Source organism: Halictus rubicundus, unplaced genomic scaffold (genome assembly GCF_050948215.1).
Source record: "Halictus rubicundus isolate RS-2024b unplaced genomic scaffold, iyHalRubi1_principal scaffold0056, whole genome shotgun sequence".
Lineage (NCBI taxonomy): Eukaryota > Metazoa > Arthropoda > Insecta > Hymenoptera > Halictidae > Halictus > Halictus rubicundus.
Genome location: NW_027488597.1, coordinates 830,949 through 847,715, shown reverse-complemented (window position 1 = coordinate 847,715; position 16,767 = coordinate 830,949).

The window sequence follows — 16,767 nt, the reverse complement described above, 5'->3', positions numbered from 1 at the left end:
GGGGATTTGATAGGATACAGGATAGGATAGAATAGATGATAGTATAGGATAGAGGATTGGATAGAGGATAGGATAGGATAGAGGATATTATAGGATAGAGGATATGATAGGATAGAGGATAGGATAGGATAGAGGATAGGATAGGGGATTTGATAGGATAGAGGATAGGATAGGATAGAAGATAGGATAGGATAGAGGATAGGATAGGATAGAGGATAGGATAGGATAGAGGATAGGATAGGATAGAGGATAGGATAGGATAGAGGATAGGATAGGATAGGATAGAGGATAGGATAGGATAGAGGATAGGATAGACGATAGGATAGGATAGGGGATTTGATAGAATAGAGGATATTATAGGATAGAGGATAGGATAGAGGATAGGATAGGATAGAGGACAGGATAGGATAGAGGATAGGATAGGATAGAGGATAGGATAGGATAGAGGATGGAATAGGATAGAGGATAGGATAGGATAGAGGATTGGATAGGATACAGGAAAGGATAGGATTGATGATAGATGATAGGATAGGATAGGGGATAGGATAGAGGATAGGATAGGATAGAGGATAGGACAGAGGATAGGATATGATAGAGGATAGGATAGACGATAGGATAGGATAGAGGATAGTATAGGATAGAGGATATGATAGGGGATTTGATAGGATAGAGGATAGGATAGGACAGAAGATAGGATAGGATAGAGGATAGGATAGGATAGAGGATAGGATAGAGGATAGGATAGGTTAGAGGATAGGATAGGATAGAGGATAGGATAGGATGGAGGATAGGATAGACGATAGGATAGGATAGAGGATAGGATAGACGATAGGATAGGATAGAGGATAGGATAGGATAGACGATAGGATAGGATAGAGGATAGTATAGGATAGAGGATATGATAGGGGATTTGATAGGATAGAGGATAGGATAGGACAGAAGATAGGATAGGATAGAGGATAGGATAGGATAGAGGATAGGATAGAGGATAGGATAGGTTAGAGGATAGGATAGGATAGAGGATAGGATAGGATGGAGGATAGGATAGACGATAGGATAGGATAGAGGATAGGATAGACGATAGGATAGGATAGAGGATAGGATAGGATAGAGGATAGGATAGGATAGGATAGAGGATTGGATAGGATACAGGAAAGGATAGGATTGATGATAGATGATAGGATAGGATAGAGGATAGGATAGGATAGAGGATAGGATAGGATAGAGGATAGGGTAGGATAGAGGATAGGATAGGATAGAGGATAGGATAGGATAGGATAGAGGATAGGATAGGATAGAGGTTAGGATAGACGATAGGATAGGATAGAGGATAGGATAGGGGATTTGATAGGATAGAGGATAGGATAGGACAGAAGATAGGATAGGATAGAGGATAGGATAGGATAGAGGATAGGATAGGATAGAGGATACGATATCATAGGCGATAGGATAGGATAGAGGATAGGATAGGGGATTGGATTGGATACAGAACAGGATACGATAGGGCATAGGATAGGATAGAGGATAGGATAGAGAATAGGATAGGATAGAGGATAGGATATGGGATTGGATAGGATAGAGAACAGGATACGATAGGGGATAGGATAGGATAGAGGATAGGATAGGATAGAGGATAGGATAGGGGATTTGATAGGATAGAGGATAGGATAGGGTAGAAGATAGGATAGGATAGAGGATAGGATAGAGGATAGGATAGAGGATAGGATAGAGAATAGGATAGAGGATAGGATAGAGAATAGGAACGGATAGGTGATATTATAGGCTAGAGTGTACGATATTATAGAGGATAGGATAGGATAGATGATAGAATAGAGGATAGGATAGGATAGAGGATTGGATACGATAGAGGATAGAGGATAGGATAGGATACAGGATAGGATAGGATAGAGGATAGGATAGGGGATTTGATAGGATAGAGGATTGGATAGGATACAGGAAAGGATAGGATTGAGGATAGATGATAGGATATGATAGGGGATAGGATAGGATACAGGATAGGATAGGATAGAGGATAGGATAGGATAGAGGATTGGATAGGATACAGGAAAGGATAGGATTGAAGATAGATGACAGGATATGATAGAGGATAGGATAGGATAGAGGATAGGATAGGATAGAGGATAGGATAGGATAGAGGATAGGATAGGATAGAGGATAGGATAAGATAGGATAGAGGATAGGATAGGATAGAGGATTGGATAGACGATAGGATAGGATAGAGGATAGGATAGGATAGAGGATAGGATAGGATAGAGGATAGGATAGGATAGAGGATAGGATAGGATAGAGGATGGGATAAGATAGGATAGAGGATAGGATAGGATAGGATAGAGGATTGGATAGGATACAGGAAAGGATAGGATTGATGATAGATGATAGGATAGGATAGAGGATAGGATAGGATAGAGGATAGGGTAGGATAGAGGATAGGATAGGATAGAGGATAGGATAGGATAGAGGATAGGATAGGATAGAGGATAGGATAGACGATAGGATAGGATAGAGGATAGGATAGGGGATTTGATAGGATAGAGGATAGGATAGGACAGAAGATAGGATAGGATAGAGGATAGGATAGGATAGAGGATAGGATAGGATAGAGGATACGATATCATAGGCGATAGGATAGGATAGAGGATAGGATAGGGGATTGGATAGGATACAGAACAGGATACGATAGGGCATAGGATAGGATAGAGGATAGGATAGAGAATAGGATAGGATAGAGGATAGGATATGGGATTGGATAGGATAGAGAACAGGATACGATAGGGGATAGGATAGGATAGAGGATAGGATAGGATAGAGGATAGGATAGGGGATTTGATAGGATAGAGGATAGGATAGGATAGAAGATAGGATAGGATAGAGGATAGGATAGAGGATAGGATAGAGGATAGGATAGAGAATAGGATAGAGGATAGGATAGAGAATAGGAACGGATAGGTGATATTATAGGCTAGAGTGTACGATATTATAGAGGATAGGATAGGATAGATGATAGAATAGAGGATAGGATAGGATAGAGGATTGGATACGATAGAGGATAGAGGATAGGATAGGATACAGGATAGGATAGGATAGAGAATAGGATAGGGGATTTGATAGGATAGAGGATTGGATAGGATACAGGAAAGGATAGGATTGAGGATAGATGATAGGATATGATAGGGGATAGGATAGGATACAGGATAGGATAGGATAGAGGATAGGATAGGATAGAGGATTGGATAGGATACAGGAAAGGATAGGATTGAAGATAGATGACAGGATATGATAGAGGATAGGATAGGATAGAGGATAGGATAGGATAGAGGATAGGATAGGATAGAGGATAGGATAGGATAGAGGATAGGATAAGATAGGATAGAGGATAGGATAGGATAGAGGATTGGATAGGATACAGGAAAGGATAGGATTGATGATAGATGATAGGATAGGATAGAGGATAGGATAGGATAGAGGATAGGATAGGACAGAAGATAGGTTAGGATACAGGTTAGGATAGGATAGAGGATAGGATAGGGGATTTGATAGGATAGAGGATAGGATAGGACAGAAGATAGGTTAGGATAGAGGATAGGATAGGATAGAGGATAGGATAGGATAGAGGATACGATATCATAGGCGATAGGATAGGATAGAGGATAGGATAGGGGATTGGATAGGATACAGAACAGGATACGATAGGGCATAGGATAGGATAGAGGATAGAATAGAGAATAGGATGGGATAGAGGATAGGATATGGGATTGGATAGGATAGAGAACAGGATACGATAGGGGATAGGATAGGATAGAGGATAGGATAGGAAAGACGATATGATAGGATAGAGGATAGGATAGGGGATTTGATAGGATACAGGATAGGATAGAATAGAGGATAGGATAGGATAGAGGATTGGATAGAGGATAGGATAGGATAGAGGATATTATAGGATAGAGGATATGATAGGATAGAGGATAGGATAGGATAGAGGATAGGATAGGGGATTTGATAGGATAGAGGATAGGATAGGATAGAGGATAGGATAGGGGATTTGATAGGATAGAGGATAGGATAGGGTAGAAGATAGTATAGGATAGAGGATAGGATAGGATAGAGGATAGGATAGGATAGAGGATAGGATAGGATAGGGGACCAAGGGGATATGGGCTTAGTAGTGGTGATTCGGATCCACTGCTAGGTATACCACAGTGGTGGTGGTCATATCCCTAAAATCCTCTACGCTCCACCTCCTCGTGGTGGTCCCTGGGAACACACATAGTTGTGTGTTGCTAACGGAGCGAGGGGTATTCCGCGGGAAGTAGTTCCTTTGACGTGTGAGGCGATGCCGGCGGGATCTTCGGATCCTGGCAGGGCCTCCCTTGCCGGTAAGGCTCACACGGAGGGATGAAAACCGCGGTCGGTGTGTCCTGCGGGCAACGGCCGGGGAGGCCGCCGCAGGGCCCCAGACCGTAAACCGGTGGTCATGTTTTACCGGAACGGGGGGGCTTGCCTTAATCGGCTGGCTCTGCGAGGAGGATAAACCTCTATAAAAAAGTCTCCATCCCAAGCTGTCGGAAACGCGGTGAGGGGACTCTCCCGGAGCTCCGGGAGTGGGCGGGGGGATTTCACCCGCTCGTTAGCGTTTGAACACCTCGGGATACCTGCCGACCTCCCGTTGTAAATAGGCTTACCCGGGTAGTGGGGGCTCTGCCCGGGCGGACCTTTATTTCCCGCCATACTCGTGGGATTAATTATGGAGTCTAATTTAAATAAAAATGAAGAGTATAAGGAGGGGGAACCACGCCCGGAAGTGGTTGAGGGGGGAGCTGTGGTGGCACCAGTGTCACCACAGGTTATGGGGCCACCGGCCCCAGTGGATGGGGACCGGCCCAAGGCCAAACCGGTGAGGGGATTGGCGGGACGCGGTGGGCCCGACGTGGAGGAGGACCGGGTGTCGATACTGTCGGTTAGGTCGACCAGGTCGGCCATGTCGGCCAGATCGACCCCCTCCACCAGCGGCGCGGGCGTAAAGCGGCCGCTCACCCCGACTCCGGGGAGGGCCTCGTCGACCCTGGCGGATAAGCGGGATAGGTTGGAGGACGACCGGACCTTCTCCCAGCTTCCCCGCCCGGAGGTGAGAGCCCTGCTCCCCGGGGAGCTGACCGCCCTCCTCGTTGGGCTCGCCCGCGAGAACCGGGACATGGCGGAGAGGTCGCGGAACCTAAAAGGGACATTTGTGAAGGGGTTCCGCGACTCCTCCGACCTCATTGAGGAGGTCGCGGGAGAGATAGATCGCAGGGGCTTCCCGGTGGGATGCCCTGCGGTTGGCTCCGATCCCTCTTCCCCCGCGGATCGCGAGACCGGCTTCTTACGGGAGCGCTGCGCAGCCCTTGGGAGGGAGTTGCGGGAGACCCGCGACTCCCTCGAAGCCATCAGAGGGGAGTTGATGGCGGTCAAGCGGCTGCGCGACGCTCCCCCCCTGCCGGCACCGGCGCCCACTGTCGTTGGGGATGCTACGACGCCCGCATCGGACCTGATGGTCGAGATGCGGGCGCTTATGGAGGCGGGGTTGGCGTCCATCCGTCGGGAGATGCGGGGGGAGCTCCAGCGCGCGATCGCTGCCGTTGCCCCGGCTGCGGGGGCGCGTGGGCCCCCTGGCCCGTCGCCCCGCGTGCCGCTGGCCCCGCCGGGGCCTGCGCCTGCGCCTGCGCCGCCGGGGCCTGCGCCTGCGCCTGCGCCGCCGGCGCCCGCGCCGCCGACGCCGGCCCCTTCGAGGCAGAAGAAGAAAAAAAAGAAGAAGAAGGGCAAGAAGGCTGGGGAGATCCCCCAGCCTTCGGTGACCTGTCCGGCGCCGCCCCCCGCACCGAAGCCAGGTCTCCCGAAAGAGGAGACCTGGGCTAAGGTCCTGGGGAGGAAGGCCAAGGCTGCGGCCAAGGCTGTCGTCGCAGTGGCCGCCGCGGCCGCAGCGGCCAAGGCGCCGGCGGGCGCCCAAAGGAAAGGAAAGGCCGCTGCCCCCGCGAAGGCGGCGGCCAAGATAAAGGCTCCCCCCCGGTCAGCGGCGGTGACGATCACCGTCCCGGAGGGGAGCAAGGCCTCCTACGAGGAGGCCATTAGAAGGGCCCGCCAGGGCGTCGACCTCGACGCCCTGGGCATTGGGGCCCTTAATTGGAAGCGTGCGGTCACCGGGGGCCTCATAATCGAGGTCCCTGGTGCCGACGGGGGCCCCAAGGCCGACGCCCTGGCGGCGCGGATGATGGCCGCCCTTGCGGATATGGGGGTGAGGATCTCCAGGCCCGTAAAGAAGGCGGAGTTCCGTCTCACGGGCCTGGAGGTGTCGGTCACCCCCCAGGAGGTGACGGAAGCGGTGGCTAGGGCCGGGGGCTGCACCGCCGAGTCCGTCCGGGTGGGCGAGCTGAAGACTCCGCCCAACGGACTCGGCACAATTTGGGTGCAGTGCCCGGCAGTGGCGGCCTTAGCCATCGAGAAGGCGGGAAAAATTCGTGTGGGGTGGTCCACCGCCCAGGTGGTGGTGTTGGTGCCACGGCCTCTGCAATGCTTCCGCTGCCTAGCCCTTGGCCACGTGCGGCAGCGGTGCACTGCGGAGGTCGACCGCAGCGGTCATTGCTACCGCTGCGGGGACGCCACGCACCGGGCGGTGGACTGTAAGAGTCCGCCCACTGCGTAGTATGCGCGGCCTTGGGGAGACCGGCGGGCCACAAGGCGGGGAGCAAGGCGTGCTCCCCGCCGCCAAAGGCCAAGAAGGGGAAAAAGGGGGCGGGCGGTGTGGCGCCCACCCCAGTTGCGCCACCGGATACCTAGGTGGCGAAAGCGGCGGCTCCCCCAACCTCCAAGGGGGAGAGCATGGTGGTGGAGGCGGGCCCCAGCGGGACGGGGGGTAAGGAGGGGACTAGCGCGAAGGCCAATTAATGGCCCATATTCCGCGCTGGTCCCCTCTCCCGGTACTCCAGGCCAACCTCAACCACTGCCGCCAGGCGCAGAACCTAATGGTCCAATGCCTGGAGGAGTGGGGGGTTGGCCTGGCCGTCGCCACGGAGCCGTACAGAGTCCCGGACCACCCACACTGGTCCGGGGACGATGACGGCTCCGTGGCGATATGGTGGCGTCGCCACTCGGCGACTGTGCCCCCCTGCTCCGTGGTCGAACGGGGCAGGGGGATGGTTATGGTAAAGTGGGGAAGATTTCTGGTCGTGGGGTGCTACAGCTCACCCAGTTATGACTCCGCCGAATTAGGGATGTTCCTGGACCGGCTGGGGCTAATGATAGCCCCTTATATAGCCGGTCCAGTGTTGGTCCTGGGGGACCTCAATGCCAGGTCCTCCACCTGGGGTAACCCTGAGACCAACGCCCGTGGCGGAGTCCTGGAAGACTGGGCGGAGGGGATGGAGCTCCGGTTGTTAAACCGGGGCTCCGTGCCTACGTGCGTGAGGTGGAACGGTTGGTCTATTGTGGACGTGTCATTCGCGACCGCCGCCGCCTCACGCCGTGTGTCCAATTGGCGGGTCTGGAGTGGAGAGACCTTGTCGGACCACAGCTACGTCCTGATGGACGTGGCTGTGGTCTCGGACTCGCCATTGGACACGCCCCTCCGACGTGGCACCCCGTCAGCGCCCAGATGGGCGCTGAAACGACTGGACGGGGACCTCCTGAGGGCCGTGATAATCGGCTCCGCCTGGCCTTCGGCCAGGGAGCGCGGGGTAAATGAGGGGGCGACTTGGATCCGGGGCACGTTGCAGATGATCTGCGACGTGGCGATGCCCCGGGTCCGAGCTCAGCCCCCGAGAAAGTCTGTTTACTGGTGGTCGGGGGAGCTGGCCGAACTTCGCAGTTCGGCCGGCCGAGCCCGCCGCCAGTATACCCGCGCCCGTCGCCGCCATTTCCTGGGCGGCGACGCGGAGCCGAGGGTCGCCGAGTTGTACAGAGAGTACAGATCGGCGGCCGTGGCCCTCAAGCGTGCAATTGCCGCTGCTAAGGCCAAGGCCTGGGATGAGCTCCTGCTCACCCTCCGTGACGATCCGTGGGGACGCCCGTATAAGGCGGTGCTTGGGAGGCTCCGCCCCTGGGCGTCCCCGGTCACGGAGCGGTTAGACCCGGAACTTCTGGGGCGCGTAGTTGATACCCTCTTCCCCCTGAGTGATGGGGGGAGGGATCGCGCCCCGGGTCCGGCCATTGAATGGTCGGACGAATTCCGGGTCACTGAGTGGGAGCTGTACCAGGCCGTCCGGGAACTCCGGGCCAGGGGCAAGAAGGCCCCTGGCCCCGATGGGGTTCCCGGTGGTGTAATGGCCTTAGCTATGGAGGTCCTCGCCCCGGCGTTCAGGAGCGTCATGGACGCGAGCCTGCGCCGGGGAGTCTTCCCCACGGTGTGGAAAGAGGCGTGCCTGGTTCTCCTCCAAAAGGAGGGGAAACCCGCAGAGTCTCCCTCTGCATACCGGCCGGTTTGTTTACTCGACGAGGCGGGCAAGATATTCGAAAGGATAATTGCCGCCCGCCTCGTCGAGCATCTGTCGCGGGGTGGTCCCGACCTGAGCGACAGCCAGTATGGGTTCCGGAGGGGGCGCTCCACTATAGACGCCCTGGAGCGTCTGCGCCTCCTCTGTGAGCAGGCTGTCGCTCGGGGCAGGGTGTTGATTGCGGTGTCGTTGGACATCTCCAACGCTTTCAACGCCCTGCCCTGGTCGGAGATAATGGGGGCGCTGGACTATTTCCAGGTGCCCCCTTATCTCCGGGAGGTGGTCGGCGACTATCTCCGCGACAGAGAGGTGGTGTTTACCGGCCGGTATGGTATTGTGCACTCGAGGGAGACGCACCGCGGCGTTCCACAGGGGTCGGTCCTCGGACCGCTCCTGTGGAACTTGGCGTACGACGCGGTGCTGCGGGTTATCCTCCCCCCGGATACGGGTGTCATCTGCTATGCAGATGACACCCTGGTTTATGCCGAGGGGGAGGATTGGAGGAGGACCAGGCACCTCGGAGAGGCCGCCCTGGACTGCGTGATCGGGCGAATCCGGAGAATGGGGTTGACCGTGGCCGCCACAAAAACCGAGGCGATTTGGTTGTATTCGCCTCGGGTGTGGCGGCTACCCCGTGGTCAAGATCTCCGGATTCGTGTCGCTGAAACCTCCGTCGCGATTGGGCCCAGGATGAGGTACCTGGGCCTGATCATAGACGGCCGCTGGCGATTCGATGGACACTTCGAGCTCCTTGCCCCCCGACTAGAGAGGACGGCAGCCGCATTGGCGCGGCTGCTGCCGAATGTCGGGGGGCCGGATGTGAAAGTACGCCGCCTCTATGTGGAGGTGGTGCGGTCTATAGCCCTGTATGGGGCCCCCGTATGGCACCGCTCGCTCGAGGCCAGCACGCCCAGCCGCAAACTCTTAGAAAGAGTGCGGCGGCGGCTGGCCTTGCGGATCATACGGGGGTACCGCACCATCTCCACCGAGGCGGCGGGACTCCTCGCCGTGATTCCACCCTTCACTGTGGTGGCGGCGGAGCGGGCGAAGCTATACCACATCGCCCGCTCCTTCCGCCGCCCGCCGGGGGTGGAACTCACGCGCGAGGAGGAGGAGGAGCTCGAGGGCCAGAATCGCCAGGCCCGGACGGAAGCTTTTTCGGAGTGGAGGGCGATGTTGGCGCCCTCCACACGTCCGATTGTCCGGGCCCTCCTGCCCATATTTTACATATGGTGCGGGAGGCGGGGAAGGTTGACCTTCCGCCTCACGCAGGTGCTCTCCGGCCATGGCTGTTTTGGAGAGTACCTGCATAGAATGGGACGGGAGCCGACTACGCAGTGCCACCACTGCGGCGAAGATGTCGACACGGCGCGGCACACTCTGGAGGAGTGCCCTGCTTGGGCCGGGCCGCGCCGTGTCCTGAGAGCCGCAGTGGGCGGGTGGGACCTCGCGCTGTCGACCGTGGTCGACCACATGGTCGACAGCGTGGGGTCGTGGAATGCGGTGGCCTCCTTCTGTGAGGACGTGATGTCCCGGAAGGAGGCCGCCGAACGGGCCCGGGAGCGGGACCCGGGCTCCGCGAGGAGGGTGTGGGCGCGGGGACGACCCCCGCGCCGACGTGTGCCCCCCCGGAGGGGGGCGGAGAGGGTAGGGAGGGCGCGGGGGTCTCCCTCGCACCAACGTGTGCCCCCGGTTGTGGGGGGCGGAGTGGGGCTGGCGCGTGGAGTTTTCCCGCGCCCTGTTATGCCCCCACAACTGGGGGCGGTGAACTCGGGGGCCCGGGGTGTGAGCTGACCCGGGCCCCCGGGGGGGAGCATAGCTCCCCCCGTGATAGGCCGACACCCCCCGGGTTAGTTTCCCGGTGTAGGGGGGTGTCGGTCCGTCCCTCCCCGATTGGGGAGGGGGATCCGTGGGGGGTATTGGGTGAGGAAGGGTCGGGGCGTGCCGGATCGCGCCTCCGACGGCCCTTCCTTCCGGTTGCGGCGTCTTCTTGCCTCGGCCGGGGCTGGTTCCTTCGGGATACCGGCTCCGAGCGGGGCACGAAGACTCCGGGAGCTGTGGGTGGACCGAGCTGGGGCTCGGGAAGCCCAATCCGAAGGCTCCAGGGATGGGGACACCGGGCGGGTCCCTCCGCCCGGGGTCTTATAGCGTAGGCAGTGGGGGAGGTTAACCCCTCCCCCGGGGTATGATGATAGCTGGGGGGTGTCCTGTTGAGTACTCGCGTGATCCAGGCACCTCCCGTGTAGCTTAGGTGGGCGTGAGGTTTTAGTGGGTAGTCTCCGGGGGCTCGCCCCCGGGGAGAATCCCACATAACCCCGGCTTCCCCCAGGGAGTCGGGGTATGTATAAAACATTTCCTCACGATAAAAAAAAAAAAAAAAAAGGATAGGATAGGATAGAGGATAGGATAGGATAGAGGATAGGATATCATAGGCGATAGGATAGGATAGAGGATAGGATAGGGGATTGGATAGGATACAGAACAGGATACGATAGGGCATAGGATAGGATAGAGGATAGGATAGAGAATAGGATAGGATAGAGGATAGGATATGGGATTGGATAGGATAGAGAACAGGATACGATAGGGGATAGGATAGGATAGAGGATAGGATAGGATAGAGGATAGGATAGGGGATTTGATAGGATAGAGGATAGGATAGGATAGAAGATAGGATAGGATAGAGGATAGGATAGAGGATAGGATAGAGGATAGGATAGAGAATAGGATAGAGGATAGGATAGAGAATAGGAACGGATAGGTGATATTATAGGCTAGAGTGTACGATATTATAGAGGATAGGATAGGATAGATGATAGAATAGAGGATAGGATAGGATAGAGGATTGGATACGATAGAGGATAGAGGATAGGATAGGATACAGGATAGGATAGGATAGAGGATTGGATAGGATACAGGAAAGGATAGGATTGATGATAGATGATAGGATAGGATAGAGGATAGGATAGGATAGAGGATAGGATAGGACAGAAGATAGGTTAGGATACAGGTTAGGATAGGATAGAGGATAGGATAGGGGATTTGATAGGATAGAGGATAGGATAGGACAGAAGATAGGTTAGGATAGAGGATAGGATAGGATAGAGGATAGGATAGGATAGAGGATACGATATCATAGGCGATAGGATAGGATAGAGGATAGGATAGGGGATTGGATAGGATACAGAACAGGATACGATAGGGCATAGGATAGGATAGAGGATAGAATAGAGAATAGGATGGGATAGAGGATAGGATATGGGATTGGATAGGATAGAGAACAGGATACGATAGGGGATAGGATAGGATAGAGGATAGGATAGGAAAGACGATATGATAGGATAGAGGATAGGATAGGGGATTTGATAGGATACAGGATAGGATAGAGTAGAGGATAGGATAGGGGATTTGATAGGATAGAGGATTGGATGGGATACAGGAAAGGATAGGGTTGAGGATAGATGATAGGATATGATAGAGGATAGGATAGGATACAGGATAGGATAGGATAGAGGATAGGATAGGGGATTTGATAGGATAGAGGATAGGATAGGATAGAGGATAGGATAGACGATAGGATAGGATAGAGGATAGGATAGGATAGAGGATAGGATAGGGGATTTGATAGGATAGAGGATAGGATAGGGGTTTTGATAGGATAGAGGATAGGATAGGATAGAGGATAGGATAGAGGATAGGATAGACGATAGGATAGGATAGAGGATAGGATAGGATAGACGATAGGATAGGATAGGATAGAGGATAGGATAGGATAGAGGATAGGATAGGATAGAGGATAGGATAGGATAGAGGATAGGATAGGATAGAGGATAGGATAGGATAGAGGATAGGATAGGATAGAGGATAGGATAGGATAGAGGATAGGATAGGATAGAGGATAGGATAAGATAGGATAGAGGATAGGATAGGATAGAGGATTGGATAGGATACAGGAAAGGATAGGATTGATGATAGATGATAGGATAGGATAGAGGATAGGATAGGATAGAGGATAGGATAGGATAGAGGATAGGATAGGGGATTTGATAGGATAGAGGATTGGATAGGATACAGGAAAGGATAGGATTGAGGATAGATGATAGGATATGATAGAGGATAGGATAGGATAGAGGATAGGATAGGATAGAGGATACGATATCATAGGCGATAGGATAGGATAGAGGATAGGATAGGGGATTGGATAGGATACAGAACAGGATACGATAGGGCATAGGATAGGATAGAGGATAGGATAGAGAATAGGATAGGATAGAGGATAGGATATGGGATTGGATAGGATAGAGAACAGGATACGATAGGGGATAGGATAGGATAGAGGATAGGATAGGATAGAGGATAGGATAGGGGATTTGATAGGATAGAGGATAGGATAGGATAGAGGATAGGATAGACGATAGGATAGGATAGGGGATAGGATAGGATAGAGGATAGGATAGAGGATAGGATAGAGAATAGGATAGAGGATAGGATAGAGAATAGGAACGGATAGGTGATATTATAGGCTAGAGTGTACGATATTATAGAGGATAGGATAGGATAGATGATAGAATAGAGGATAGGATAGGATAGAGGATTGGATACGATAGAGGATAGAGGATAGGATAGGATACAGGATAGGATAGGATAGAGGATAGGATAGGGGATTTGATAGGATAGAGGATTGGATAGGATACAGGAAAGGATAGGATTGAGGATAGATGATAGGATATGATAGAGGATAGAATAGGATACAGGATAGGATAGGATAGAGGATAGGATAGGGGATTTGATAGGATAGAGGATAGGATAGGATAGAGGATAGGATAGACGATAGGATAGGATAGAGGATAGGATAGGATAGAGGATAGGATAGGGGATTTGATAGGATAGAGGATAGGATAGGGGTTTTGATAGGATAGAGGATAGGATAGGATAGAGGATAGGATAGAGGATAGGATAGACGATAGGATAGGATAGAGGATAGGATAGGATAGACGATAGGATAGGATAGGATAGAGGATAGGATAGGATAGAGGATAGGATAGGATAGAGGATAGGATAGGATAGAGGATAGGATAGGATAGAGGATAGGATAAGATAGGATAGAGGATAGGATAGGATAGAGGATTGGATAGGATACAGTAAAGGATAGGATTGATGATAGATGATAGGATAGGATAGAGGATAGGATAGGATAGAGGATAGGATAGGGGATTTGATAGGATAGAGGATTGGATAGGATACAGGAAAGGATAGGATTGAGGATAGATGATAGGATATGATAGAGGATAGGATAGGATAGAGGATAGGATAGGATAGAGGATACGATATCATAGGCGATAGGATAGGATAGAGGATAGGATAGGGGATGGGATAGGATACAGAACAGGATACGATAGGGGATAGGATAGGATAGAGGATAGGATAGGATAGAGGATAGGATAGGGGATTTGATAGGATAGAGGATAGGATAGGATAGAGGATAGGATAGGATAGAGGATAGGATAGACGATAGGATAGGATAGAGGATAGGATAGGATAGAGGATAGGATAGGATAGAGGATAGGATAGAGGATAGGATAGAGAATAGGATAGAGGATAGGATAGAGAATAGGAACGGATAGGTGATATTATAGGCTAGAGTGTACGATATTATAGAGGATAGGATAGGATAGATGATAGAATAGAGGATAGGATAGGATAGAGGATTGGATACGATAGAGGATAGAGGATAGGATAGGATACAGGATAGGATAGGATAGAGGATAGGATAGGGGATTTGATAGGATAGAGGATTGGATAGGATACAAGATAGGATAGGATTGAGGATAGATGATAGGATATGATAGAGGATAGGATAGGATAGAGGATAGGATAGGGGATTTGATAGGATAGAGGATAGGATAGGATAGAGGATAGGATAGGATAGAGGATAGGATAGGATAGAGGATAGGATAGGATAGAGGATAGGATAGGATAGAGGATAGGATAGGATAGAGGATAGGATAGGATAGAGGATAGGATAGACGACAGGATAGGATAGAGGATAGGATAGGATAGAGGATAGGATAGGATAGAGGATTGGATAGGATACAGGAAAGGATAGGATTGATGATAGATGATAGGATAGGATAGACGATAGGATAGGATAGGGGATTTGATAGGATAGAGGATATTATAGGATAGAGGATAGGATAGAGGATAGGATAGGATAGAGGACAGGATAGGATAGAGGATAGGATAGGATAGAGGATTGGATAGGATACAGGAAAGGATAGGATTGAAGATAGATGACAGTATATGATAGAGGATAGGATAGGATAGAGGATAGGATAGGTTAGAGGATAGGATAGGATAGAGGATAGGATAGGATTGAGGATAGGATAGACGATAGGATAGGATAGAGGATAGGATAGGATAGAGGATAGGATAGGATAGAGGATAGGATAGGATAGAGGATAGGATAGGATAGAGGATAGGATAGGATAGAGGATAGGATAGGATAGAGGATAGGATAAGATAGGATAGAGGATAGGATAGGATAGAGGATTGGATAGGATACAGGAAAGGATAGGATTGATGATAGATGATAGGATAGGATAGAGGATAGGATAGGATAGAGGATAGGATAGAGGATAGGATAGGATAGAGGATAGGATAGACGATAGGATAGGATAGAGGATAGGATAGGATAGAGGATAGGATTGGGGATTTGATAGGATAGAGGATAGGATAGGACAGAAGATAGGATAGGATAGAGGATAGGATAGGATAGAGGATAGGATAGGATAGAGGATACGATATCATAGGCGATAGGATAGGATAGAGGATAGGATAGGGGATTGGATAGTATACAGAACAGGATACGATAGGGCATAGGATAGGATAGAGGATAGGATAGAGAATACGATAGGATAGAGGATAGGATATGGGATTGGATAGGATAGAGAACAGGATACGATAGGGGATAGGATAGGATAGAGGATAGGATAGGATAGAGGATAGGATAGGGGATTTGATAGGATAGAGGATAGGATAGGATAGAGGATAGGATAGACGATAGGATAGGATAGAGGATAGGATAGGATAGAGGATAGGATAGGATAGAGGATAGGATAGAGGATAGGATAGAGAATAGGATAGAGGATAGGATAGAGAATAGGAACGGATAGGTGATATTATAGGCTAGAGTGTACGATATTATAGAGGATAGGATAGGATAGATGATAGAATAGAGGATAGGATAGGATAGAGGATTGGATACGATAGAGGATAGAGGATAGGATAGGATACAGGATAGGATAGGATAGAGGATAGGATAGGGGATTTGATAGGATAGAGGATTGGATAGGATACAGGAAAGGATAGGATTGAGGATAGATGATAGGATATGATAGAGGATAGAATAGGATACAAGATAGGATAGGATAGAGGATAGGATAGGGGATTTGATAGGATAGAGGATAGGATAGGATAGAGGATAGGATAGACGATAGGATAGGATAGAGGATAGGATAGGACAGACGATAGGATAGGATAGGATAGAGGATAGGATAGGATAGAGGATAGGATAGGATAGAGGATAGGATAGGATAGAGGATAGGATAGGATAGAGGATAGGATAGGATAGAGGATAGGATAGGATAGAGGATAGGATAGGATAGAGGATAGGATAGGATAGAGGATAGGATAGGATAGAGGATAGGATAGGATAGAGGATAGGATAGACGACAGGATAGGATAGAGGATAGGATAGGATAGAGGATAGGATAGGATAGAGGATAGGATAGACGATAGGATAGACGATAGGATAGGATAGAGGATAGGATAGACGATAGGATAGACGATAGGATAGGATAGAGGATAGGATAGGGGATTGGATAGGATACAGAACAGGATACGATAGGGCATAGGATAGGATAGAGGATAGGATAGGATAGAGGATAGGATAGGATAGAGGATAGGATAGGATAGAGGATAGGATAGACGACAGGATAGGATAGAGGATAGGATAGGATAGAGGATAGGATAGGATAGAGGATAGGATAGACGATAGGACAGACGATAGGATAGGATAGAGGATAGGATAGGATAGAGGATGGAATAGGATAGAGGATAGGATAGGATAGAGGATTGGATAGGATACAGGAAAGGATAGCATTGATGATAGATGATAGGATAGGATAGAGGATAGGATAGGGGATAGGATAGGATAGAGGATATGACAGAGGATAGGATAGGATAGAGGATAGGATAGACGATAGGATAGGATAGAGGATAGTATAGG